The sequence below is a fragment of the Argiope bruennichi genome, chromosome 4 (assembly GCF_947563725.1).
Source record: "Argiope bruennichi chromosome 4, qqArgBrue1.1, whole genome shotgun sequence".
NCBI classification, from domain to species: domain Eukaryota; kingdom Metazoa; phylum Arthropoda; class Arachnida; order Araneae; family Araneidae; genus Argiope; species Argiope bruennichi.
The window spans coordinates 112,019,792-112,045,766 of record NC_079154.1 but is presented as its reverse complement, the minus strand read 5'-3'; the positions used below and the strand labels follow the sequence as shown (position 1 = coordinate 112,045,766).

Sequence of the window (25,975 nt, the reverse complement as noted above, 5' to 3'; positions counted from 1 at the left end):
TTACGTATAATGCTAATAACGTGCTCACATAGAAGTGTATTTAATATATTTACAACTCACGTGATTATAAATGCTGTTACTAAAACAAAGAAAAGTATACTTTAAATATGTTAAAATATTTATTAATTAGAAATTTAATTTAATGGAAAAATATTGCATGATAATAAAGTTGATGTTATTGAAAAGTTATTTCTTTTATTCAATATCAAAATGTTATAAAAATAGTTTTCGTGTCGCAATGTGCACCGAATTTTTTGAGGAAAAATATTATAATATTAATTATCTTTAATAAAAAAATTTAATTAAAATTTCCCTCTTAATAAGTTGCTGCTATTCAATATGTATTATACAAATTTTCTTGCTTCAAGTGCAATAATCTGCCCTATGGAGCATTTGAAACGATCTTTGCGTCAGTGTCACATAACGCATCATGACATTTATAGTTAGTATTTTCCTAATAAACTTTATCATAGAAAAAAAGAACTTAGATTTGGCAATAACTTGCCAGGTATACAAAATCACCTCGATTTACAAAAATCAAATATTTCGAACTTTTCCGAGAAATATAACATTCATTGTTGGTTCGATAGCACAAAAAAAAGCTGTATGATGTAACATTGTATCCATTTGAATCATCTTGAATATGATTATATTATAATACAAAATAATTTATATTTTCTGATTCGATTTTAGTTTGAAACAAGATCGATATTCCTTGGGCTTATTGTTATTTTATTTCATGCATTTTTCTGCCATTCTAATTTTAAGAAATCAGTGGGATTCTGGTGTCTTCATAATTTGAGCAATCATTGAATATAAAAATATTGCCTTCCGCATCAAATAAGGCCGTGGTGGCCTGGTGGTAAGGTCTCGGCTTCGGAACCGGAGGGTTTCAGGTTCGAGACCCGATTCCAACGAAGAACCGTCGTGTAAGGGGGTCTGTTGCACGTTAAATCCGTCCTGACCAAACGTCCTCCCTCTGGTGTGGTGTGGCGTGGAGAGGGGGATACCAGCTCAGATGTCGTCCTCGTCATCTGACCGTGGTTCAAAATGACGAGGTCCGTTCCAAAATAGCCCAACTGTTGCTTCAAACGGGACGTTAATATAACTAAACCAAACCAAAATCCGCATCAAATAATCCAGACATAATCCATGAATAATCCGGAGATCAGCCGATAATGATTTAACACAGTGACTGCTATATGACCCAAATACATTTGTAGCATGCATAAATGAATCTCTTATGCATCTCACTAACGCTCTATTGTTTCATGTAGCATATTCACCCATAGTTCATATTTGAATATGTGGTTAACAGAAGCACGAGACAACTTAAATCTCTACTAATTATAATAGAAAATAATGTATGTCTCTCTGTGTGTGTTTATAAGCTATATCGTTTAACCCAGAGGTGCCACATTTGGCATAAATATAATTTAGAGGGTGGGAATATGCACCTCTAAACGATAATTTGAAATTTTAATAAATTTTTGTTAATTAAAAAATCAGTGAGATTTTGGCAGGTATAAAGTTAGCTGTCGCGCATGTTTTTTTATTTGTGTACCTAATATCCATTAAATGTATTTGGACGAAGCATCTATTCGTTAGTGTGGTGCAAAAGTCTGAATAGAAGAGGCTAACTCTGAATATAGTCCAAAACTACATCTACTTTTATCTTGTTTAAAAATGTGATGTTAATAAAATAAATTAAACTATTTAGACTACTATAATATATATATATAAATTGCAACTTTTTTAACTAGCTATTCTTTCAATACTTTACCTGGAAATACATTTCATTAAAAAGCAAAATATTTTTACTGATAGCTTGTATCATTATAAATTCCAGTCAGATTTTTCAAGACTTGGGTTTACTTGCTCATGCAATGATTAATTATTCTCTGAAAAGCTAAGAAGGGCGGTGCATTTTAAAATTTGAACTTTTAATGAAACAAACAAGCTTCCCGTGCCGGTGTTTCCAAAATCTTGATACTCTCTAGGTTCGGTAATTGAATCGAGCTGATTGTTTCAAGAAAAATATTCCCTCTCAAACTTTTCCACGGAGCGACAACCACCAGAAAACTGGGGAAGACAAGTTTTACGGTCCGTTGATCATGTAAAAGTCAGAAAACGAATGTTCGTGAACACCCCCCGAGAACAAAATATTCGATCTCACGTTCCGTTGCCACTCGAAGCAACTGAATTTGAAGCGAGAATAAAATGAGCGAAAACGAAAAATTATGAAAAGGCAGAATTTTCTAGTTAATTGATTTCTCCTAAAACGAATCAATTAGGTGTATTCTAATTCCAAGTTAAATTAAATTTAAATCTATTGCCCAAACTGAATAGTTAAGAGCCAACGAAATGAATTCTTTAAAGTGGTTGCTAGAAATTAGATTGTGCATGCTTATTTATATAAATGATCCTGGGATGGGGAAATTGAATTTGGAAATTTGTTACGCACTTTGAATTTTGCATATTTTCTCTACGTCATCCTGCTAATAATAAAGAAAAATATATATTGACTTTGCACGGGAAGACAGGAACCTACAAGGTGCAGAATTTTTAGATTAGTGTAAATGTACTTGGGTGAGAAAAAATTTGCAATTTGGGACGATTTGTTTTGAAATTTTAACTAAATAAAAATCATTAATCAGTAAATTTTTCTACAGGACAATCCATTTTACCAAGAACTTCAGGGAGTATACAACTCAAACCAATTTTTTGAAAATGAGATTAAAACTTTAATTAATTAAAATTCAAGCGATGTTTTTGCATTTTCCAGCGAAATTATTATTGCACAAAATGGACTTTTAGATGATTTGAAACTTTGTTTTTTGTTCACACTCTTAACTTAATTTTGTTGCAATTTTTTTTTTTTAATTTTGGCATTTAAAAAAAAGTTTTTGATTTTTGATATCTCTTAAAAATGGAGGAATGAGGAAGCCAGAAGACATATGATAACAAAACTAAAGGTCATGAGTATTTCTATGAAATTAAAATGATCAAAATACGTTCAGCCGTTTTGGCTGGCTAACTCTGTCGCAAAATTTCTCCATGCAGAATGTATTAATGCTTTGATTTTTCCGCTTTCTTTCAAAAATAGAGGAAAGAGGATTCCATACGACCCTTGAGGAATGTTTAATGTCATGAGCTTTCATATGAAACAAAAATGAGAGAAATCGGACAAGAGTTTGTGGCTGGATGATTGGTTCTTTAATTTTCTGCATTATTTGAAATATGTAGATAAAAGAATATCCACTACTGATTTTTAAATGGTGAATACTAGCATCTTGCTTTAAATTTTTTAATATTAAATAGCAGCCATAATTTAAATCGTTTTATTTATTTGACTACTGGAGTGGTCTTCACAAAACTTTCTCGCATACTGTCTAATAATGACTAATAATCTCTCCTTTGAATAAAATTTTCCCTCTTGAGCAAAGTTGCCATTAAAAATGTTACACATGTGTATCAAATTTTATCTACTTAGTTTTTTTTACAAGTAGTTATCGTTGTGGCGGTAACTTCATAAGCCAGATAACAACATCCGGAAAGGAGTGTACACTTTTGTCTAGTGGCTTTGTTACTCGGGTATGAACCCTAATGTTGCGAGTTCGAACCTCAAACTTGCACATTGGTGACCTCGGATGATGAAACTTCAACCTTCGTACAGCTGTTGTGGCGCCATCTGCTCATAGCAACCCAAAGTCGTCAGATCCACTTGACGCAACAACCCAAAGTCGTCAGATTCCTTTGACGCAACAACCCAAAGTCGTCAGATTCCTTTGACGCAGCAACCCAAAGTCGTCAGATTCCCTTGACGCTGCAACCCGAAGTCGTCAGATTCCCTTGACGCAGCAACCCAAAGTCGTCAGATTCCCTTGACGCAGCAACCCAAAGTCGTCAGATTCCCTTGACGCAGCAACCCAAAGTCGTCAGATTCCCTTGACGCAGCAACCCATAGTCGTCAGATTCCCTTGACGCAGCAACCCATAGTCGTCAGATTCCCTTGACGCAGCAACCCATAGTCGTCAGATTCACTTGACGCTGCAACCCAAAGTCGTCAGATTCACTTGACGCAACAGCAACCACCCACACACTCTCGCCTTAACGCTTGGCGCTTCTCAAATGGGTACAGGCACATTAGATTCAACAGCTAATACATCACCACTCAACAGCCCTATCGTTCGTCTCCCCTCCGACTCACTGGAGGGAGAGTCGGTGGTGAATAGCTTATAAGCCAGTTAACAGCTACTCTGCACGAGCAATTGCTTTTGTATTGTGGTCATGTTACTGAGTTCGAATCACAAGGTCCCAGGTTCTATCCTCGCTCATCATAATTCTCTACATCGTGTTCACTTGTACACGGAAGATAGACTTCTAGAGTATGAGTTCCGTTCAAAATTTGATAGAATTCTACAATTTTGGTTGTCGTTCTGCATACCAAATTTCAGTCATCCAGCTCAAAGTGTTTTTTAGTTATAGATTACATAAAAAAAAACATAATGCTAAAAATGTATCTTTCGGTCCCGGGGACGTTTGAAAAGTAGGAATTTCTCAAAATCTCACGTAAGAATTTTCTGATGGTTACAGTACTTCCTCTACATTTCATATACGAGAAAGTAAAAAGGGTTGTATGGATCAATGACGTATATAATATTTTCATTTCAGCGAGCTATTTTCCAACTTTTATCATTGAAGTTGGAAAAATATTTCTTCTCTCTTCAAGTTATTGAATATATTCGCCCCTAAATCGATTTCGCAACAATGTTATTAAGCCATCATATTCCACGAATAATCTTTGAATGAGCGAAAAGTTCGATTCATACCATTTGGAAGCGGCTCCCACTGTGGGGGTGCATTTTATGCTAATATCCCATCTGGGAATGAATGGGACACGTTCTCAAAATAGATGATACAGTGGAGGGGTGTATTAGAACGGCCATCAGACGTGACTTTGCAACTTAATGATAAATCGATTCGAATCAACTGTTTGTAATGCTCCTCGACTTTTCGCCAAATTGATAACTGAATATTTACAGTGGGGGACATTGCAAATGTGACGTGTCTCATTCCGGATATTGTAGTTAAGAATATTTGAGACAGTGCCGCTACCACTAAGGTTAGGTAAAAATATTGCATTGATTCTGAAGATGAGGTGATGTCGTGAGGTGAGAGAAACTTCAATCGATTGCTTCGTATGCTACCAGATTGAGGGATCCACATGACATCTTCAGTAATAACAAAAGTGAATGTGTGTTTGTGTATCTTTGTGTCTGAATGTTGGCGCTCTGTAGACCAATTTATTAGACATAGAAGGCACGGATATACTTTGCAATTTGAGAAATGTGCATGATTAAGCAATTTCTTTAAAAGCTTATTTACATTTTAATTCCGTGCACTCGGGAAATCAATGCACATTTATTCACTTAAAACAAGGACTTGTTCACTGCTACGAAAATATATATATATATATATATATATATATAATTTTTTTTAAATTTGTATTTTTCCGAATTATTTTCCACGTCTTCTTGTCCTTTTGTAGATATTTTTAATAATTAAAATTATAAAATAAACAAATAAAACGTCAAAATGATGCACCATCTTGAATGAGGTGTAAGAGTCACCATCTGAGTGAAAAGGGATAACTGATTAATTAAAACTACTTTAATTAAACTGATTAGTAAAAATTTAATGTTATTCATCAATTAGATTAAAATCACTTTTGATAGATGAAAATTAATTAGGAAGCTTTTGGCTTTTTCCCGTGATAGCTTTCGCAAATATTAATGCAAAAACTATTTTTATATACCGTTTTGAAATTAAAAAAATATTATATTAGAATATAAAAATATTTTATATTTTTATATTCTTTGTTGCTGTAAAATGCATGGCCGATTTTAATCAATTTTTAAATATGGATTGATGAATAATTCTACTTCTCCTATACAAATATCCGGTTCTGGGAGCAAATGATTGGATTTGCTTTCTGAATTTAATCACTTCTCATATAAAATTAATTGCATTTTAATCACTTTTTGTTTAAAATTAAGTTTCAAATTTTAAATCAAATGACAGTGAAACTACATAACATAATGCCATCCTGTACCCCCCAGTGCCTGTAACACTAAGTTAGTTACCTAACCAGTTGGATGAGCACAAGATGTAAGGGGAAAAAAGAGGATAAAAGAAAGGAAGAGACGACAAACAAACTAGAGATCTCCAGAGAGAATTCCATCGGTATCAAATCCTACATGACTGTATTTAATGTCTTGGCGAAGTAATAACTAAATGGAGGAACAAGAATACCTAAAAACAATTGGTGACAATAGGTTGAACTTACAGAGAAATGCGATTACTAATTGAAAAGGAAAAATTGATAAATAACATTGTGAACATCTATATCACATGTATAAACATATAAATAAACATTATAGAGTCAGAAATCTGTAGCGTCCGCCTGGGTTCTGTGGTTTTGATTTTCTTCGTGAGAACATGTTCTGTAGGGTATTGCACTGTTAAGGGAATAATTTTGGATGATTTTGACAAGTGGCATTTTGCTTTAGCTATTGCGTGGTCTTGAAGAGGTTGATATTTATGAATAGGATTTATTATGGTGTGGATTTTGCCTTGATGACTTAAGTACAGTACTGATGGTACCAGGTAATCTTAAAACTCTGAAGGACATGATGTCAAAAATTGTCAGTTTTTTACCAACTATTTGAGAGTTTGTAGATAAGGAAGAAGGACAGTAATTGACCACTTTGTGGCCAATTACCTCGAGGAGAATGTCAGTTTGACAAATCGGTCAATGCAAGGATGGACAATGCTCAAGATAGCAGTCGGCCACAACAAATCCTGTCGATACTGCTACGTTCAGTGGTGGCGGGGTGGTCGGCAGTACGCAAGAAGAAGAAGAAGCAGAAGGTGTGGATCTTGCCGCGTGAAAGAGTATTCGATGCAACTCTGTACCATTCTACCTCGAGACTTGTTTCTGGCTTCCTCATATGCCACGAGAGAGTCAGTAAGCACTCGTTGGCATAGTGAATTGGGGATTCTATCTCTCCACAGTTGCAGCAAGGAGACTTGGTCAGATGGAATCTGTGTAGGTATATCGGGAATGGGCAGTGTCCAGTGAAGAAAAGGACATCCGCTCTGTTCTATTTGGCCGCGTGGAGAGAAACTTTTGGTATTATGTTGAATGTGGACCGGCCTGTTTCGCCTTCTTCCCATTCCTTTTGCCATCTTGTCATCATATCGGTTTGGAGGATATTCTTCAAATGACATCTTGGAAGTTTCATTACATTCCGATCTTGATTAGCTCTAGCCGCCGTTTTGGATAGTTTGTCCACCGCTTCATTCCCGTCATAGCCTACATGTGCCTTGATCCATGAAATTTTAATGTGAGGATTTACAAGAAGGGACAATGCATCTCTTGCTAATTGTCTATTGGATTTTGGAGAACTTGAGGCTTGCATATTTGTTTTATTGTCGACATAGTGATTGGACCTGATGAAGGGAGAGAAGTTGCGTATTTGACTGCTCTAATGAGTGCTAGTAGTTCAGCTCGAAATACTGTATTTTCTTTCAACAGGGTGGTTGACTACTGGTTTATAGTGACTGCATCCTGTATGACACAAAATGCAAGCATAATTTCTGCTGAGGATTTCGATCCATCTGCATAGATCCCAAGTTTTAAATTCTGAGATCCACCGTCTTCCAACGAAATTTGATGTTCTTGGAGATGTTTGGATGAATGTGACTTCCAACCTATAGCTCTGTATTCATACTCGTATGGGTTGATATGCGGCATATCATGTACGATTCCACGGAGTCTGCACACGGCCAAATGAATATATTAATCCGGTTTCTGTTTTAAAGGAGGATTGCAGGATGTGAAGCAAGATATCATTAAATATGTCTTCGCTTTGCATCTTGAATTCCTTGTTTTATGAAGAAACTGACCCCCGAAATGGCTCATTAGTGTAGAACTTGCGCGGCCGGTTAGTCATAAAAGGGTTAAAAATATTTTCTTGAGAGAATCATGAATATTCAGTTATGGATAAGAGATATAATCAAAAGCAAACACTTCTTAATATTCTTGATTGTTCAACTGGTTCGTCAGACAACCTTTCTACATTGCTTTTTACGCCAAACTGTCATTTATAATGTGGTACTTATTGCGTCCTAATGTTTTGCATGAACAGCCTCTGTATTCTAATTTCATTACTATATGCTGATGAGTTCAGTGTTTATTTCATTATTGAACCCCATTGTTTTTGAGAAGAATACTTCTCAAAGGCATTTCAAAATAATGGGCCCACGTTATTGCTGATTTCTACATCCACAAATTATTTCTATCTAGCCAGAACGCGAATATTTTGGGACTATTGTCTTCCTGCAAAGTCATGCAACAACCCACATTGCCTGGAAAGTAAAGGAGTGAACACTTTGGAGATGGTCCTACAATTTCGAGATATTTTCTGACTGCTTATATTTTTCATTCTTCAGACTTAAATCACTATGATTTCTGGTTTTGGAGATTCTTGAAGAACCCTGTCTATGGGGGAACATATAGACTTTGCCTGAGTGCTGCAGTTTCTTCATGCTTCTATTGAGAACACTATAGTGGGCTTTGAATACAAAACTAAAGCAAATGGAATGTACATTAAGCAAATGGCATGATTAAATAAAGCTTTGTGTGTCAAATTTGTGTTTTTTGTTCCTCACGCGCCACCTTTTCACTTGCTGGTCGAAATTAGAATTGTTGATTTTTATCATAGATTTCTTTTTCCCATGGTTTCGAAATAACACATATACCGAGTTCCAATAAGATATCTCTGTTATAATGGTCTTTTTATAAATCTGAATAAAGATACTTCGATTACAAATATCTGTATACTCTTGTTTAATGAATAGAATTATATAATTCATTATTTTCCCGTGAAGAATATAACTTTTATACTTTTCCAATATTTCTGAAACATTTTTTTCACTGCAAGCATGGATGTAAGTATTTATCAAAGAAAATACAGGATCTTAAATCCAAGTTTCATATATAATATGACATGAAAAGGCTTTATGTGGTAGCGAGGAGAGATCATGGACCGGAATTTAACAATTTATCAAATCTGTCGTAACCTTACAATCAGTTTTATAAGGGTTCCAAACTTGGTTCTTCTCTTTTTTTTCTCTGACCAAGTAACTCTATTCTATGCCAGTCTTGTGTATTAAAACCACGGGACATTTCCTTCCTTTTATAGAGAGTGAAAGGAAGGCCCTGTCACTGGGAACCGCCAGAAAGATTAGGGGCCGAGGCAAGACCATTGTGGGCGACAGCTATCCCCTCTCCTGCGACAATGACCGCTCATCTTCTAGTGGCCAACAAAGAGCCAAGTGATATTTCTTCTAGAGCAGACAGATATCGACAGCCACTTTTTTGTTGCGAATTTCCTGTCATCATCGCCAGTGCCACGTGTAAGAAGCAGTTACAGTTACAGCAGCTGCCGCCGCTTACCTGATAACGTATTTCTTTATCAGCGATAGGTTGGTAAGGCTATACTAATGCAGATTAAATATGGGAGTTATTATTGTTTAATATTCAATTTTTCATGAATAGCATAAAAGATTTATTTTCAAAAGTACGCCTCTTTAAAATTTGTATATTTAAAAAAATTTGTATATTTAAAAATATTTAGATTTGGGGGGGGGGAGGAAAATGAATGGATTTTGAAAAATGGTTGGAAATATAAATTTATTGAAAGTAGATTATATAATGTATAATATGGCCGAAAAGAAGAAATTTTTTGTAATTTAACTTCGATTTATTTCATCGCGGGAGGCCTGATATATAGATAAAAATCGGTAAGAGATACGCCAATCTTCATTGCGACGCATCAGTAAAAGAGACCGAAATTTTTCCCTTCAGTGTTTTTATTATAAGATTTTGTTAGGGATTTTTTTGCTACGTGTCGACTTAGGAAAGGGAATCTTAGGTATCTTTAGAAGAAAGTTGCAAGCATTAAGTGTTTTTATACATTCAGTCGGAGCCCGTGAAAATGTTGTGATCAGCAATTTTAGAGAGCGCGTGTAGAACTAATTAAATACAAAAGCGGGAATTGGATCAGGAAATAAGAGACCATTTTAGAATAAAAGATAGGCTAATTACATGCATTATAATTAACATGAGCTAATTTAAGATAAAATTAGGAAATTAACAAGGACTCAAAATTAGATTAAAAGAATCATTACTTTATATATATATATATATATATAATATGTGTGTGTGTGTGTGTGTGTGTGTGTGTGCGCGCTTTAAAAAGCATTTAAGAATCGAAATTGTCCAGTTGCTTTAAAATGGGATTTTGTGAAAATTACATTCTCAAGTTGTTGGTATGCATATGTTAGAGAGAGAGAGGTAACGCTTTCTATATTTTTCTGTTTAATAAAGAAAAGCAAAAATTAAGGCTTTTTTGCCTATTTTCAAACTGTCATTCTAAAGATAGATTTATAAGGTTAATAATTTTTTTTCCTATTTTCTTTATGTTTAATTTATTTTCTCTGTATAAGAAGATCAAAATCTCTTTTTTTATGAATATAATATAATTCGCGCCAATTTTTATACTGTGGGTTGGTATAAATCTTTACAAAATTGATCCATTTTCAATATGATGTTAGTGGAATTTCCTTTTTTTTACGGGAGGGGGGGGGGGGTTCAGATAACAAACATATTTGGAAACAGTAAGAATATTTTTGTTCTCCATCCATAAACAAAGTTTATGAAGAGCTTAAAAAATCAAATGTCTTTACTTTAATTTCTTTCTTTTTATTAAAAAGTTTTTGTAATTTTGCGGATGGGTTACTAAGACTGAGGAGCTACCAAGTCTAATAACTGGAACACAGGCTTAGGATAATAGAGAAATGGAAATCCCCCCCCTCAGTATTCTATATTTAATAAAATAACATCTTATAAAACTTATATATATTGTAAAGGTTGCGTTACTATTTTGCATATATATTGTAACATATAAGTTGCTTTTCTTTACAATATAAAGCAAATATATTGTAAATTGTATATTTGCTCTTTTGCATATATATTGCGATACATAAGCTATCCTTTATAATATAACACATTTGCATTGTAAAAGTTGCTATTTTGCATACATATTGTAACATATACGTTGCTATCCTTTGCAATATAAAACGTTTATATTGTAAAGGAAAACGTTACTATTTTTCTTATATTTTACAACATATACGTTTCTATCATTTACAATATAAAACGTTTATATTGTAAAGGAAAACGTTACTTTTTTTCTTATATTTTACAACATATACGTTTCTATCATTTGCAATATAAAACGTTTATATTGTAAAGGAAAACGTTACTATTTTTCTTATATTTTACAACATGTACGTTTCTATCATTTACAATATAAAACGTTTATATTGTAAAGGAAAACGTTACTATTTTTCTTATATTTTACAACATATACGTTTCTATCCTTTGCAATATAAAACATATACATTGTAAAGAATACGCTGCTAGTCATGAAATAAGATGCAATATTTCTGATCGAAATTTTTAAAAATCCTTTGACAAATTTTCAACTATAAAAATGATTTTAATAATAAACAGATTTTAATACTAATGCTGGTAAAAAATAATTTTTTACTCTAAATATCCGACACAACATTTATTTCAATTATCAAATTAAAATAGCACAATTTTGGGATTAAACTTGGAGTATAAAACTACTCCATTCCTCTCGGTTGATTCAAACAAATATTATCAAATTATTTTTTTTCGTGTAAAACACCCAATGAAATATTTTAATTACTGTTTTGTGGCAAAACCATTAATATAAAACTAATTTAATTTCTTTATTTTGCAGATACATTCAAAACCAATCCATTTTCACTTTTCCGTATAAGTAGTTTAGAGAAAATATAGTAATCGTCAAAAAAATTCAAACTCTAGACTTCGACATTTCTCCACGTTTTGGACCTCCCTGGGTTCGAAAAACCAATTTTTGGGAAATGTCTGACTGTCTGTCTGTGATAAAAATAACTCAAAAACGCTTTGAGCTAGACGGTTGAAATTTGGTATATGGTTTTTACATCAAATTTTCAGATTTCTATCAAATTTCTTGAAAAATCTGTTTAGAGGAAGTCTATATGTCCGGCTGTTCGAATATAATTTAACGTAATAACTATAAAACGAAGAATCCTGAATGGTTAAAATTCGGAGCACACATTTAACATATATAGAGTAGACACATATCAAATTTTGAGCCAAATAGAATGAGGAATTGACCATTTGGCGATATTTTTTTGACCATTTGGCGATTCTTTCAGAAATATTTAAATTCAATAACTCGAAAACACGAGTTAAAAATTTGGTATTGGATTTTGTGACTGAAAGTGTAGCTTTTTAACAAAATCATGTTTCAATGGATTGTGAAAAACGTATCTAAAATACAGATTCGATTTTTGGATGTGATTAATGGCAAGCCAGGGATTAACTCCTTATTTACCGAATGATTTTACCATCCATTTTTCAACTTTAGTTTTGCACCAGCAGTTATGTTTCCCTGCAGAATATTTTAATGAATCTACATATCTTAATTAATTAAATTCTTTAAATGTTTTTAATTTCTACTTTTAGGTTAAGTTAGCTATTTGCTATCTGGGTTACATTCTCCTTGTTCTTTTGAATACCACCAGAAAAAATAGTCATATTATGAAGATATAAGCAGGTTTAAATGTTATTTTTAAGTACCGTCGGTAAATAAAGGGTAAATCGCCTAAAAAAAACTCGCCTAGGACGGCATGATAGGTTCAGTAAAAATTCAAAATTTATGCCAAAGTTTAATATTTCGTAGCCAATACGATGCAAAGCATTCTCTGGTATAACATCTTTATTAGAGAATATGCGAGAAAGTTTTGCAGGGACCACTGCCATTGGTTTTATTTCGAAAATATTTATCCATATTAAAAATGAAATAATTATGAGTAATTTATGGATTGTTCCATGGGATTATGATTGAAATATTTCCCATATAAATATCTTTGTGATAATATATAACACATATTTTCCAATATAAATATCTTTCCAGTATAAATAATTCCATATGAATACGTTATATACTGCTAAACATGGAGTTTGCTCATGACTGCACATATAGCCCTGATTTTATATTGACATAGAAATGAAAATGCTTGAGTTTATTTGTGCCGAATAAACACTGAAATAAATAAACCAGTGGGTAAACATACGTGCCGATGAGTCCCTTTGGACAGAATCCGGGAGAAGGAAGCACTCATCCATCAATTCTTCTGCCTGCATTTCCCATTCATTCATTCCTATAATGCGATTTCCCTTATGCTATGCAAAGGCACACATTACAGAAATATTGAAATCATCAGAACGGTCTTTTTATTTAAATAGGCGCCTTGAAGACATGATTTATGGCTTAAGGCGCCCGGGGAACACTGACCAGCTCACAAGCAGCGAAAGCAGGTGAATTGCCCATGAATAATGTACAAATAGACCATTTAGAATATGAATTTTTATGCTGAAGAGTTCGGCTTTATCTTTTTTTGGTAAAAATGTAAATTCTTGTCGGTAAGAAATGTTGCGTTATACAGAAATATAGTTCATATTGGTAAAAACATGTTTTACATAATAGTATTTTGATTGACATTTATGATATCAAGAAATAATTTGCCGATGAGAGAGATAAACGAAAATTTCAATTTTTTATGCGGTTTATTATTATTATTTGTTCTTTATAGGATTTATATTTTATATGTATATTAAAGATACCACCGCCGGCGTCCTAGCATAGGGGTAGCGTGTCTTCCCCGTGATTTGGACGTCCCGGTTCGGGCATGGTTGTTCTTCTTCCGTGTTGTAGTTGTGTGTGTGTATATATATTGTTGGGTGTGTTGGGGCCAAGGAACGATGCTTTCTTGTCTCTTTTCTTATTTATTTTGCACACACACACATATAACAACACACATGGACGATGACTACACATATAAAAGGTAACACATAATACTATATACAATTAAAGTAGAGAATGCCGCTAACAAAGAGCGAACGAATAACTTTTTGCCGCTAACAAAAGAGCGAGAGGTGACTACTTGCACCAGTTTCACACCAACTCTCAGGGTCCAGTGTTTACAAAAAGGCTTAAGTGCGCTTCCCCCACATTCCAAACATACATATGGATTAGCGCATACTGCGCCATCTATGTTCAGTATTAATCTTTACTATATGACTAAATATACAAAGAATAAAAAATACAAATAAAATAATAAAATAAAAACAAAATATTATAAATAATAAAATCACATAAACACGTGTTCTATCTGTGAGGTGTGTGAATGTCCCCCTCCCCCTGTAAAAAGGGATTGTGCAAGCGAATGTGACGCATGAAGTAGCTAAGTCGTATTTTTGGCTCTAGTTGGTGCTACTGAAAAAACATGAGACGCTCACTCGGCTTAAATCGTTGACAGATCAGCGGGATTGTAAAGTGTCATGTGTCACAACAACAACAAAGATACCACCGCCTCCTATAAATCACCATGAATGCACAAGTATTTTAACAAAGTATAGCTCACTTTCAAGTGTGTGTTATTTGTAAAAGACAGGATTGAAAGATGCCAACAATGAACCAGAAGTTGGTTGTGTTCTCAAGTCTAATGCAAATAAATTTTGTTTATTATTACATATGAAACGTATGTAAAAGCTATATCAATATGCGTAAAAATGTAACAGAATTCGTAAAAGATATGAAGAAGTTTATTCTAAAAAGATTTAAGACAATATGTTGTAAGTGAAAGTAAATATTAAAATTAATCCTTTTTACTTCTATATGAAGGATAATTATTGTGATCGCAAAAAAATTCTATCTAGACATTCTGACGTATCTCCATTTTTTAGACGTCACCGAGTTCAAAAAACCTTTTTGAAAAATGTCCGTTTGTCTGTGACAAAGATAACTCAAAAGTGCTTTGAGTTAGGCTGACGAAATTTGATAAAGGATATACGGTTCTTTACACCAAATTTGAAGATTTCTATCAATTAATTAACATTTAAGGATTTAAAAAAATCCACACTTCTGTAACTAAAATTACCCAACTTATGAAGCTTTGAATTTCACTGCATTAGACCATTTCGACGACGGTATAATATACTTTCACCAATCAACGCTCAGTATTTCCTTGAGATGGCTACTGATAAGGCAAGATACAAAGAAGTGTTAATTTAAAAGCTTACATTTTTAGAATTTAAAAATGAATACTTCATTATTATTTTATCAGTAATTCATTAAAACAAACAACATAAAATACAAGTTTTCCAAATGAAACGATTTTTCAACTTAAAGTAAATACGTATTTTAAACTTAAAGTAAATGGTTTAAAAATCACCTATTCAGCTATGTTTACACTAAAGATTGTATATTATCTTTTTCATAATGAATTGTAGATATTAATATTTTATAAGTATTACACATATTTTAAGCTGATTTTTCCGTAGAAAACTTCTCATTACTGAAAAAAACACATATTCTCCATCGTAGTTGAGTATTTTAGAGACAATACAAAAAAAAAAATACATTATGCTTAAATACATCACTCACTAATGTAGCAACTAATCGCAACTTTAGCTGCCAAACCAAGTTAATATTTTAAATCAAAGTGTTGTCAGTCGATGTAGCCATTTTGAAAGAAAGTTTTACACTTACACTGAAAAGGCAAGAGGATTAGGCAGATTAAAAGTGAAAATCAGCAATTAAGATTCCTCTGGGAGATATGCGTAACAAAATTGTCTTCGTTGTTAGTTACGAGCTGTTAAGATTGTTCTAAATCGACGTTTGCCTTTTCGATATTTATCTGATTTTTCAAGTGAAAAATTTGAATTTCCTCCAAGTAAAAGAAGAAATAACGTAACTTATCTGAATAGTTGTAGTTAATGCGATATTAACTGTAGCTTAAAGTGACATAGTACTAAAATAGAAGAAATAATCTACTAATACTTTTCTATAATGCGGTTGTAAAGTTTATTTGTGTTGAAAGTATGACGTTTTATTTATCATTAAATTTTAACTGCCAAACGATTATTTTGTTGTTTATAAAACTTGAAACTGAGCATACAGAAAAAAAGTTTTATTTTTTAATAAATATTCATATTTAAAGCGATAAAACAATCTCATTTTTATAAAATATTCTACGCGCCATACAGAAATCCGTACATCACTGAAAATGGAAAAACAGAGTTTCTAAGCGAAATGAGAGAGAGAAAACCATTTTAAAACATTAAATACCATAAAAATTCGCTTGTGATGATTTCGCTGAATAAAACTTTGTTTGTGATTTTTATCATAAAAAATAAATTTTTTTAAAATTATTTTTTTCAACATAAAAATGATTAAGTAATAATTTGTCATTTGTAATTTCTAAAAAATGGTATATCATTGTTTATTTATTTAATTCTTTAATTAATAATTTATTACTATAAATAATTTGGAACTATTGCTTTGATAATATATGGAAATATTATTACACAAAAATAATTTTTTCATCTTCAAAAATTTCGAAAAATTATCGTTCCAATGATACTACTTTACATATGCATTCCCCCCTTCCTTATTTTCAAGATTTTGAAAAATATTTTTTGTATATTTTGATACAATATTTTTCATTTTAGCTGTAAAATTTAAACAGGTTTTATTCAAAGACCAATAGAATAAGTTAAGGAATTTTGATTATGTGTATACTTTCTTATTCTTTGGCAATGTCATAATAAATTTCCACTTCCTGATTTTATTTTATCTGAATCTCAAGTTATATCCAAGTTAAGTTAAATATTAAGTATATTAAGAAATAAATTCAACGTTTTGAAAGATAATATTTAATGTCCTTCAATTTTTTTCAACTTATCACAATACAGTGAACAAACTGTTAGATGTAAAATACTCCGTACTCTTGTGATGCTGTGATAAATTGGGAATCCTGTATCGGAAATATGAAAGCGTAGCTCCAGAAACATTTAAATCAATTTAAATGTGATTTAATGGCTAGGGCATGTAAGTTTTCTGTGCAAGTATGAATCTACAAGGAGGCTCATATCCGCAATAAATATATCAGTTAAAAAATAATAAAATAATATTGCTTTAAGGGTTCTCACGATTTCAGGTATAAAAATACTTTGTTTGTGAAATCATTAAAATAAAGTTAAAATTTAAGAATTTTATTGTTTTTATCATGTGAGAACATGATGTTATTTGGGTTTGGGATTTTTGAAGCCTAAAAATATACGAGCAGAAAATTGGCGATTTATCGCCTTTGAGGCATCCATTTTTCGTTTTTAGGGTTTAAAAAAATGATAAAGTTGTCACAATCGGTGACTTATCGCCAACAAAAAGTTACAACTTGACGTAAATGTCCGTCATGTACCTGATTTTCCTGTCTGGCCAATAAAGGGTAAGGTCGTAAGAAATTATTTCCCGAAGAAGATCAGAGAAGAAAATGGGAATGAACGTGAAACAGTGAAAGGAGGTATCGAAAGTTCTATACATAATATTTTTAAATTTTCAGTTTTCCTAACTGGTAGAAAAGTTTTGAAGCTCGAATGAGTTTAGGATGAAAAAAAATAATAAAACCATCGTTTTCTAAATGTTGGTTTTTGCGAAATATGAGTCATGTAAGAACATGACGTTTTTCTGTCGGATTGATACATCGTGACTTAAAAAAAAAATAATTTTCCCACAAGATAACTTGAAATTTATGATAGCATATTTTAATTTTTTTAATTTAAATTCTATTTAATTATTAGTTTAAAGAAAGAAACGAATCAAAAATCTATTTTCTGGAGAAAATGAAAAAAAGAGGCCCTTTTTATTTATTTTCTTTATTACATTATTTCAAACTATATATAGGATTCTTTCTTTTTTGTGATTTAGAAGTGTTCGCTCTTTTTTAAAGATAATTAACTATTGACAATGTCTGCTTCATAACAAATAAATGACTCTTTGAATTGCTTGTTTAATTATTGGCAATCTATATTCTTTGCGGACATACTAGTTGCTAAAAGCGACCAATAACTAATAATGATTGGGCATCAGGAAGATTTGTCAACCACATTTCCCCAAATAGCCCGTTTGGCTGTGACGCAACAGACGCTCCGTCAGACTTCCGAAGACACAGGAATAAGTCCAACCAGTAGCAATGTCTAACTAATCAGCAACAACATTCCAACTAAATTGTATCTCCACCCCTCGATCCCGCGTTATCAGTACCGGAAGGTGCAGTGCAGGAACTGTCTTATCCATTCCGAAACTCTTTTGTCGTTAAACTGTGCTTTGTTTGGGTTATTAGATTAGATTGAATTTCCGTCTCCAGGTATGAATCATTTCATTTTCCACTTAGCGGGAAATAGTTTAAAATGCATAAGTTGCATTAAATGAGTAAAATATATGTACTAGTATAAGCTAATTTTCATTACACTTCGGCTTCTTGATTCAATAAAGCCTGTATTCAGATTATAATAAAATTTAAAATATCATAATGAACCAAGTATAAATTTAAGAATACTTTTAACTATTAAAAATTTAGCCCATCTTGCAAAACCTTATTTCTCTGGTAATATTAATCAAAATAATTAATTGTATTTAAATCTCATATTAAGAACTTGTTCATGGTTCTCTGAAAAAGCATCAAATGAGCAATTTTTTAGCATCAAATTGTGATAGACGGGTTTTGTTTTTATAGCTTTATATCTGCTCTGTTTACTATAGACATGAATATTTCTGATGGAGTTAAATTCCATGACATCACAGTACTTTAAAAATATAACTGTACATGTAATTTATTTTCTAATTGCATGAAAACTTTCAAGATAATTCCTCTTCTTATCCCTCGTAAAAACTGTGCATATGTTAAATGTGTCGTGAGATAATAAAGGGAATCTTTATTTTTTAACTTTCAACAATAGAATATAGCCTTTGAGTGAATGCTATATAGCTTTCAGGAACGGAGATCTAGAGATCATTCTAGAGATTTCCATGTGACGTCACAGTTTCTAGGGAGACTATATAATCGGAGATGTTCACACGAAGAATAATTTTGTCTTTGGAAGATTTGCCGCATTTCATTGTATTAACACCAAGCAGTATTGATTATTTAATTAGTACTTGTTTGTCAGCTTATGTGATGTTGAATTCTAGACACAAATCTGTTCTTTATGTACATTTTGACTGTGTATTTTAACCTGTGTCTTCCGTCGATTAAAGCGTCGTTTTTCATTATTTAACTTGTTGCACTAAATTCAATGTACGTCCATCAGACGATTTCTGCAATGATATATATAAATATAAAAGTGATCAACGGATTTATTTCTTCGTTCTCTTTAAGATATTTGTTCTTTACTAACAATAAACGGCACATTTTGTGCTTAAAAATTTAAGGAAGACAACAGAATCAGGAATTTGGATGTTCGCTTTTTCATTGAATTGGGTTTAAAAATTTTTGAAGGTTTATTCTGTACATGAGGAGGCCACATACAAAATTTAATTCTTTATTTTCGTTATCCGTCATTTTTGTGTTGTCACGATCACGTTCTCGCAAATGTATAAATTAACAAAGAGTAGATTTTTTCGACTGAATATGTTAAAACGTTTATACAACTTTTATCCATGATTCTAAACATAAATCTGTATACTTTGTTTCCATTATCTATCAATTTGAGTTAATAATACATTGTTTCTCATGCACATAGACGTGTAGCGGATTTGTTATGAGCGAACATAGAACCTGGGACCTTGTAGTTTGCAGCCGAGTAGCAAAACACAAGACAAAAGCAATTGCTCGTGTTTCGTAGCTGTTATCTGTCTTATAAGCTTTTTACCACAATACTCAACACCAACATATCGTTCATCTCACCTCCGACTCACTGGAGGGAGAGTACTGTGGTGAAAGCTTATAAGCCAGATAACAGCTACGATACATGGGTAATTACTTTTGTCTAGTTTTCTTGTTACTCGGCTGCGAACCACAAGGTCCCAGGTTCTATCCTAGCTCATAACAATCAGCTACAGATAGTGGGTAAGACAACTCTTCCATTGATGAATTTTATTCAAATTTTGACAGACATCTATAAATTTGGTGAACTGATCACGTTTTAAATTTCATGTCTGTAGTCTGTTGGAATTTTTGAGCTATCGTGTTCATAGACCGACAGACAGACATAACTTTAAAAATGTGATTTCTAAATTCAAGGATGCTTGGTACGTACAGATTCCTTCGTGTCATATTTTCATCCCATCACTGACATATCGATATTTTATCAGTAATTAATGTATAATCGGATAGATATTACCATTAATTTTATTTTATAGAATCGATGATATTTATATTTTATTGATTCAAAAATATTACTAATTTATTGAATCAATGATATTAAGTTTTTATAGAATCGCTGATATCGATAGATCTGTTATCAAAATGAATGATATTTCAATTTAATCAACTTCTTATACAAAATAAATAAATAAAATTTAAAAAATATTATTATCATCATCAATATAATATTTCAACTATAAAGAAATTTATTTTCATTGCAAATCATACTTCAAGGAATTCGCGTTATTTTTATGGTTGCTAAAAACGCTCAGAAGTCCACAAGTAAAAATTACTCCTAAAATCTAAAATAGGTAGGAAATAATTATACATTCAATAGACGATTCTATGAAATCGCCATTTTTACATCTTTTTGGGCAATTTATTGCATACGTAATATTGAAATATTATAAAAGTTGATTAGTTCTAAAATTCTCCATTGGTGATTTTTTCCCCCATTCAAAACTGATAGGGATAATAATACCATCAAAATAAAATGAATTAAGGATAGATTATAGTTTAGTATAAAATTAGGGTTAATTTAGAAACAAAAATCAGCATTAATAGTTATAGAAATATTTTTTTGAGAAGCTACCTGGAATACAGTTTTAAATTAATTTTTTTAAATCGTTGTCTTCTTTGTTATAAACTGATTAAAAATGTGCTTTTTTTAAAAGTTCTTAAATAAAATGCATTATATAACAAACAAACAATATTTAGTTCTTGAAGTAATTTATTTAATATCAAATTTAAGAAAAACCGCTGTAATTTCCAGAAGAATGTTTTTTCAATTAATAAAACTCAAGGTTAATAGAATTCATCAATTTGCATACGTTTAAGTAATGTTTTAATAAATTTTGCTCATCCCTTAAGCAGAAATTAACGAAACATATTTATTCCATGGAGCTACCACGGGTTAATATACTTATAAGTTTTAGCGAAAGTTGTGCCGCTGGTCTTGAATATTTGATTTCGGTGTTACCTATTCTCCTTTTGGAAGAAAAAAAAGAAAAGGGTTTTTATTTTTCATTATTCTCTAGAGTAATAATCTTAGAATTTTGTTTCAAAAGATTTTTTTTTGGGAACAACGTTCAAAAATTAGGGAAAAAGCAAAAAATTTTCGATGCCAAAGATGCGACTAAAAATAGCCTTACATAATTATCTTTTGTTAGAAACTATAATTGATTTTAGGATTTAAGAACTATTTTCTTTTCTACTCTTAAAACTTTTTTTTAAAAAAAAAAGCTTTTTGCTGCCAACCATTGATTAAAAGCTGGTCGAAATATAAGAGAAAGTCGTCTTAAGGTTTCTGAAAAGTTTTGATGCAGTTTTATAATGTTCAGTTTCAAACAAAAATAATAATTTTTTTTAAATAGGTCTATCAAATCGTTGCAAGCTTAGTATCAGTTATGAAATTTCATGGAATATTATCACTAACAGTTTTCTTCTAATTTCAGTGCGCACAAACTAATCACCTAATATATCAGTGGACTAATTGTTGTACCTCGGCTTCATCTGTGTATATTTATTTTTATATATTGTCTCATCTTTGCTGAAGACTCAGTAGTCTAACGGTTAGAGCATTGTTCTGCAATGCCAATTATTCGGATTCGAGTCCAAGAATAATTATGTTTACATTTATTGCTTTTACTTAATCTTTTCAAGACCGATGGGACATCTAATTATACTCAAATCAAATACTTTTTAAAAATGGTTTCGAAAGGGTTAATTTGTATGTAAATTTAATGTATGCAAATATTCTGGCTGGTTGAGTTCTAGAACGTTCCTTCAGGCATATAAAAAAAACTGCAGTAGAAGTCTTCAGTTTTAGTGCCGTTATATAAAATACTGCGGCAAAATAAATCTTTTTATAAAAGTGCATCTTATTGCAAGTTCATTTATACGTGACATTTATGTCACAGTTTTTGAAGTTATATATTCATTTCCTTAAGAATTCTAGAATTTTTATCTCTAATTTGAACAGAATCGTAGCACGGAAATTTTAAAAAATTGATAGAAATAGTCATACAGAAATAAAATTTACGAATCTGAATTTTTTTTAAACTTTAAGATGTCTTTTCGTTCTTACGTCATTGTAAGTATTAAAAAAAGTTGAGCTAGTTAAAAGGAAGCTTTTCTTATATCTTTCCCAGTTATTCAGAGATTTAGGATCTACTGACGAAAATGGTTGGCAGTAGACTTTGCATTCAATGCCTAGACTTTTAGATTTTCATTTTTTGGAACTATCAAAAAGAGTTTAAAAGGCCTTTTGAATCAGATCAAAGCAGTGCAGAACACGAAAAGAGAAGGTGCCTGCAACATCCACAAAAACTGTATGCAAAAATTAAGGAACATAGTAATATGATTACAAATTATAGTTTCTTAAAATATAACGAATATACTGATTAAATAAAACCACAAAAAAATTTTTTTTTAAGAAATTAGTGAAATATGATCTAATTGACAAGCTTTCATCAACGAAAATACAAAAGACTATTCAGTTTTTAGATTTAAAGAAAATATTTGTATGTGTCAAAAATGTTGAAAATACCTAAATTATTTTAAGCAGAAAGTATCATTTACTTTCATTCGGTGGACTGAACAAGAAATGTGAATATTTAAATGAAGGATTTACTTTGGCTATCTTTTAACGATATTTTCCTTTTAACATAACCATAAACATAAATACAAAAATTTGTTCAGTTTTTAAATTTTGAAGATAGCACTTGCATTTATTAAAAAAAAAATGAAAATAAAATCAATTTGGATATTCGGTTCTTAATTTGTTTATTTAATTTTTAAGCAACAAGTTAAAAATTAGAAATACAAGATTTTAAAAATGAAATCTACGATCGCAAATTTCAAATTATCATGTGGGAGCATTATTATTTTTTTAAGTCATTATTTGTCTTAATTAAGTCATGAATCAGTTTAAACCGTTTTGAAACAATCACGAGACTTCTCTATCGGTCTCTATCCCCACCTCTCTCATATATATGAAATTTTTTTTAAACTTTCATTCTTTCATTTTCAATTTTTCTAACTGGCAAACGAAGTTTTAGAGCTCGACCGATTTTGAGATGAAAAAGTCCATCATTTTTCTAAATATTTCCGCATGAGTAATCTGACAGTCTCGTGATTGTTTCAAACCTGTTTAAACTGGTTATTGATTTAAATTAATTAAGACAATTCGTAAGAATTCAGAGAATGAATAATTTGGAAATCAAGTTGTAACTTTAATTGGCGATATATCGCCAAATGTGAAAACCTTCTACATCATTTTCTAATAACCCTAAAAGCCAAAAATTGATGCCTTAAAAGCGATAAATCGCCAATTTGTTGCCTACGCATTTTGAGGCTTCAAAAACCTCAAACTACAATAACTCATGTTCTCACATGATAATAAAAAGAATTAATTGAAAGATATACGAATTTCTAACAAGTTTGTAAGGGTTTTTAGAACACAGAGGTCACACATTTTGTGCCCATTTATATTCATAGATCATATTTTAAGTACAATATACTATTCATTGAGTTGCATTTTAATTACATTCCAGTGAGGAAGTGAAGTGTTTTTTGGCAAATATGAGATGAATTGTGATAATTTCGTCTGAGCTGAGACACGAGCCAATGAACCTGTATCCAAACCAAACGATTAACTGATGCTTTAAAAGATTTTCAAATATTTCCTCTTTTAAGTGTTCTGCATTTGTGCATGTAATGTTAATGTAACAAAATTAGTTGTTTTAAACATGCAAGCTTCTACCATGGATTGACATTTAAATATAACCAAATCTCAGAAAAACAAAGCGAGACATGCTCGTCTCAGCAAAGACCATAATAAATCTTCTTTGTTTTAGAAAAAAGCATATTTCTTAGCAGATGCGTATAAATGTATTTTTTTATTGGCCATAAATTTTGTCCCTATTAGATTTCACTATTTTTAAGGCATTTTTAGTCCAAAAAAAAGGAGACACTAAATACAATCTGACTTTTTTTAGCCATTAGCTGCGTCAGCTATTTTTTTATGTTGGAAATCTCGCTTCTGAATCTAAGAACATGATTTATTACATGTAAAATAAACTTTTTTTGAAAAATGAAGAAGCCGGTGAATAGATTTTTTTCAGATATTTAAAATCTGATCAGCCATTAAATACAGAAGCATAAAAATTTCTAAGATAATAACAAAAAGTATTTAGCTCAGCTACGTAAACATACCGCTTAAATAACTCGTGCGTATGCAAACTCGTCTTGCGAGGAGGAGTTTTTTTTTCGGGCGTTAATTAAAATCAACGGACGGTTCTTACCGGTTTAAAAAAATTAACAGTAACGTTCACGGTTAAATTCGGTCCAGTTATTTATAACAGTTAATTTAAAACAATGATTTATCTCTAATAATAATGAAGAAAATGTGTATATCTGAATATGAGTGTCGACGCTGTACAAACTATATCATTTGCCCTACAGTTGCCACACTTGGCAAATATGTAATTCAGAGGATGAAAATTCAGAATTAGAATAGGTTTTTAAAACATGTCGATTAAAATTTTAATTAATGGTTTCCACTATGTTTCATCTTTGGTTTTTTTTCCATGGTTGAAGATGAAGATAAAAAAATTTTGATTTAGTTTTCCATAATAAATGGTTTCCATTTTAAGTATGCTTTTATTTTACTTTTTGTAATTTGATGTACTTACCAATCAAAGTTTAACTTCATAAATAAGCAATAATGAAAAATTTGAAATCGCATCTATTTTTACTTTCTCGTATACGTAGTATAGAGAAAATATTGTGATCGTAAAAAAATTCGAATTTGAGATTTTCACGAATTACTTGCGTTTCAGATCTTTCTGAGTTCGGAAAACGTGTTTTTGGAAAATGCCTGTCTGTCTGTCTGTAGCAAAGATAGCTCAAAAATGCTTTGAGGGAAACGGACGAAATTTGTTATACGGTCTTTACACCAAACTTAGGGGCTGCGGTGGCCTGGTGGCAAGGTCTCGGCTTCGGAACCGGAAGGTTTCAGGTTCGTGACCCGATTCCACCGAAGAACCGTCGTGTAAGGGGGTCTGTTGCACGTTAAATCCGTCAGGACCAAACGTCCTCCCGCTGGTGTGGTGTGGTGTGGTGTGCTGTGGTGTGGAGAGGGGGTGCCAGCTCAGGTGTCGTCCTCGTCATCTGACCGCGGTTCAAAATGACGAGGTCCGTCCCAAAATAACCCTAGTGTTGCTTCAAACGGGACGCTAATATAACTAAACTACTAAACTATTTACACTAAACTTGTGGATTTCTATCAAAATTTGAGCAAAATCCGTTCGGAAATCTGTCTGTCCAGGTATTCGAGCATAATTTAAATCGATAAGTACAAAACGAAGAGAGCTAGATGGATAAAATTCGGTAGACAGATTTAACATCTATACTGTAGACACCTGTCGAATTTTCAGCCAAATCCAACAAGGGGATGACCGTTTGTCGGTTTGTATTTTCAGAAATATATGACTAAGATAACTCAAAAACATAATGGCTTAAATATATCAAATTTGGTGTTGTATTTTACGACTGCAAA

At 31.9% G+C, this 25,975-nt stretch overlaps 1 protein-coding gene across 3 annotated transcripts in view; it reads right to left on the bottom strand.

Annotated features, from left to right (window-relative positions):
- LOC129965880 (uncharacterized) overlaps positions 1-25,975 on the bottom strand; it is a 156,887-nt gene that overhangs the window by 26,050 nt on the left and 104,862 nt on the right. Inside the window, exon 1 of one of the 3 annotated variants that reach the window (XM_056080135.1) lies at positions 1,784-1,921. The exons of the other annotated variants lie outside the window; for them this stretch is intronic. The gene's annotated coding sequence lies outside the window, so the exon portion shown is untranslated. Of the gene's footprint in view, positions 1-1,783; positions 1,922-25,975 lie in introns of those variants that run through there. 3 annotated transcript variants of the gene reach the window in all.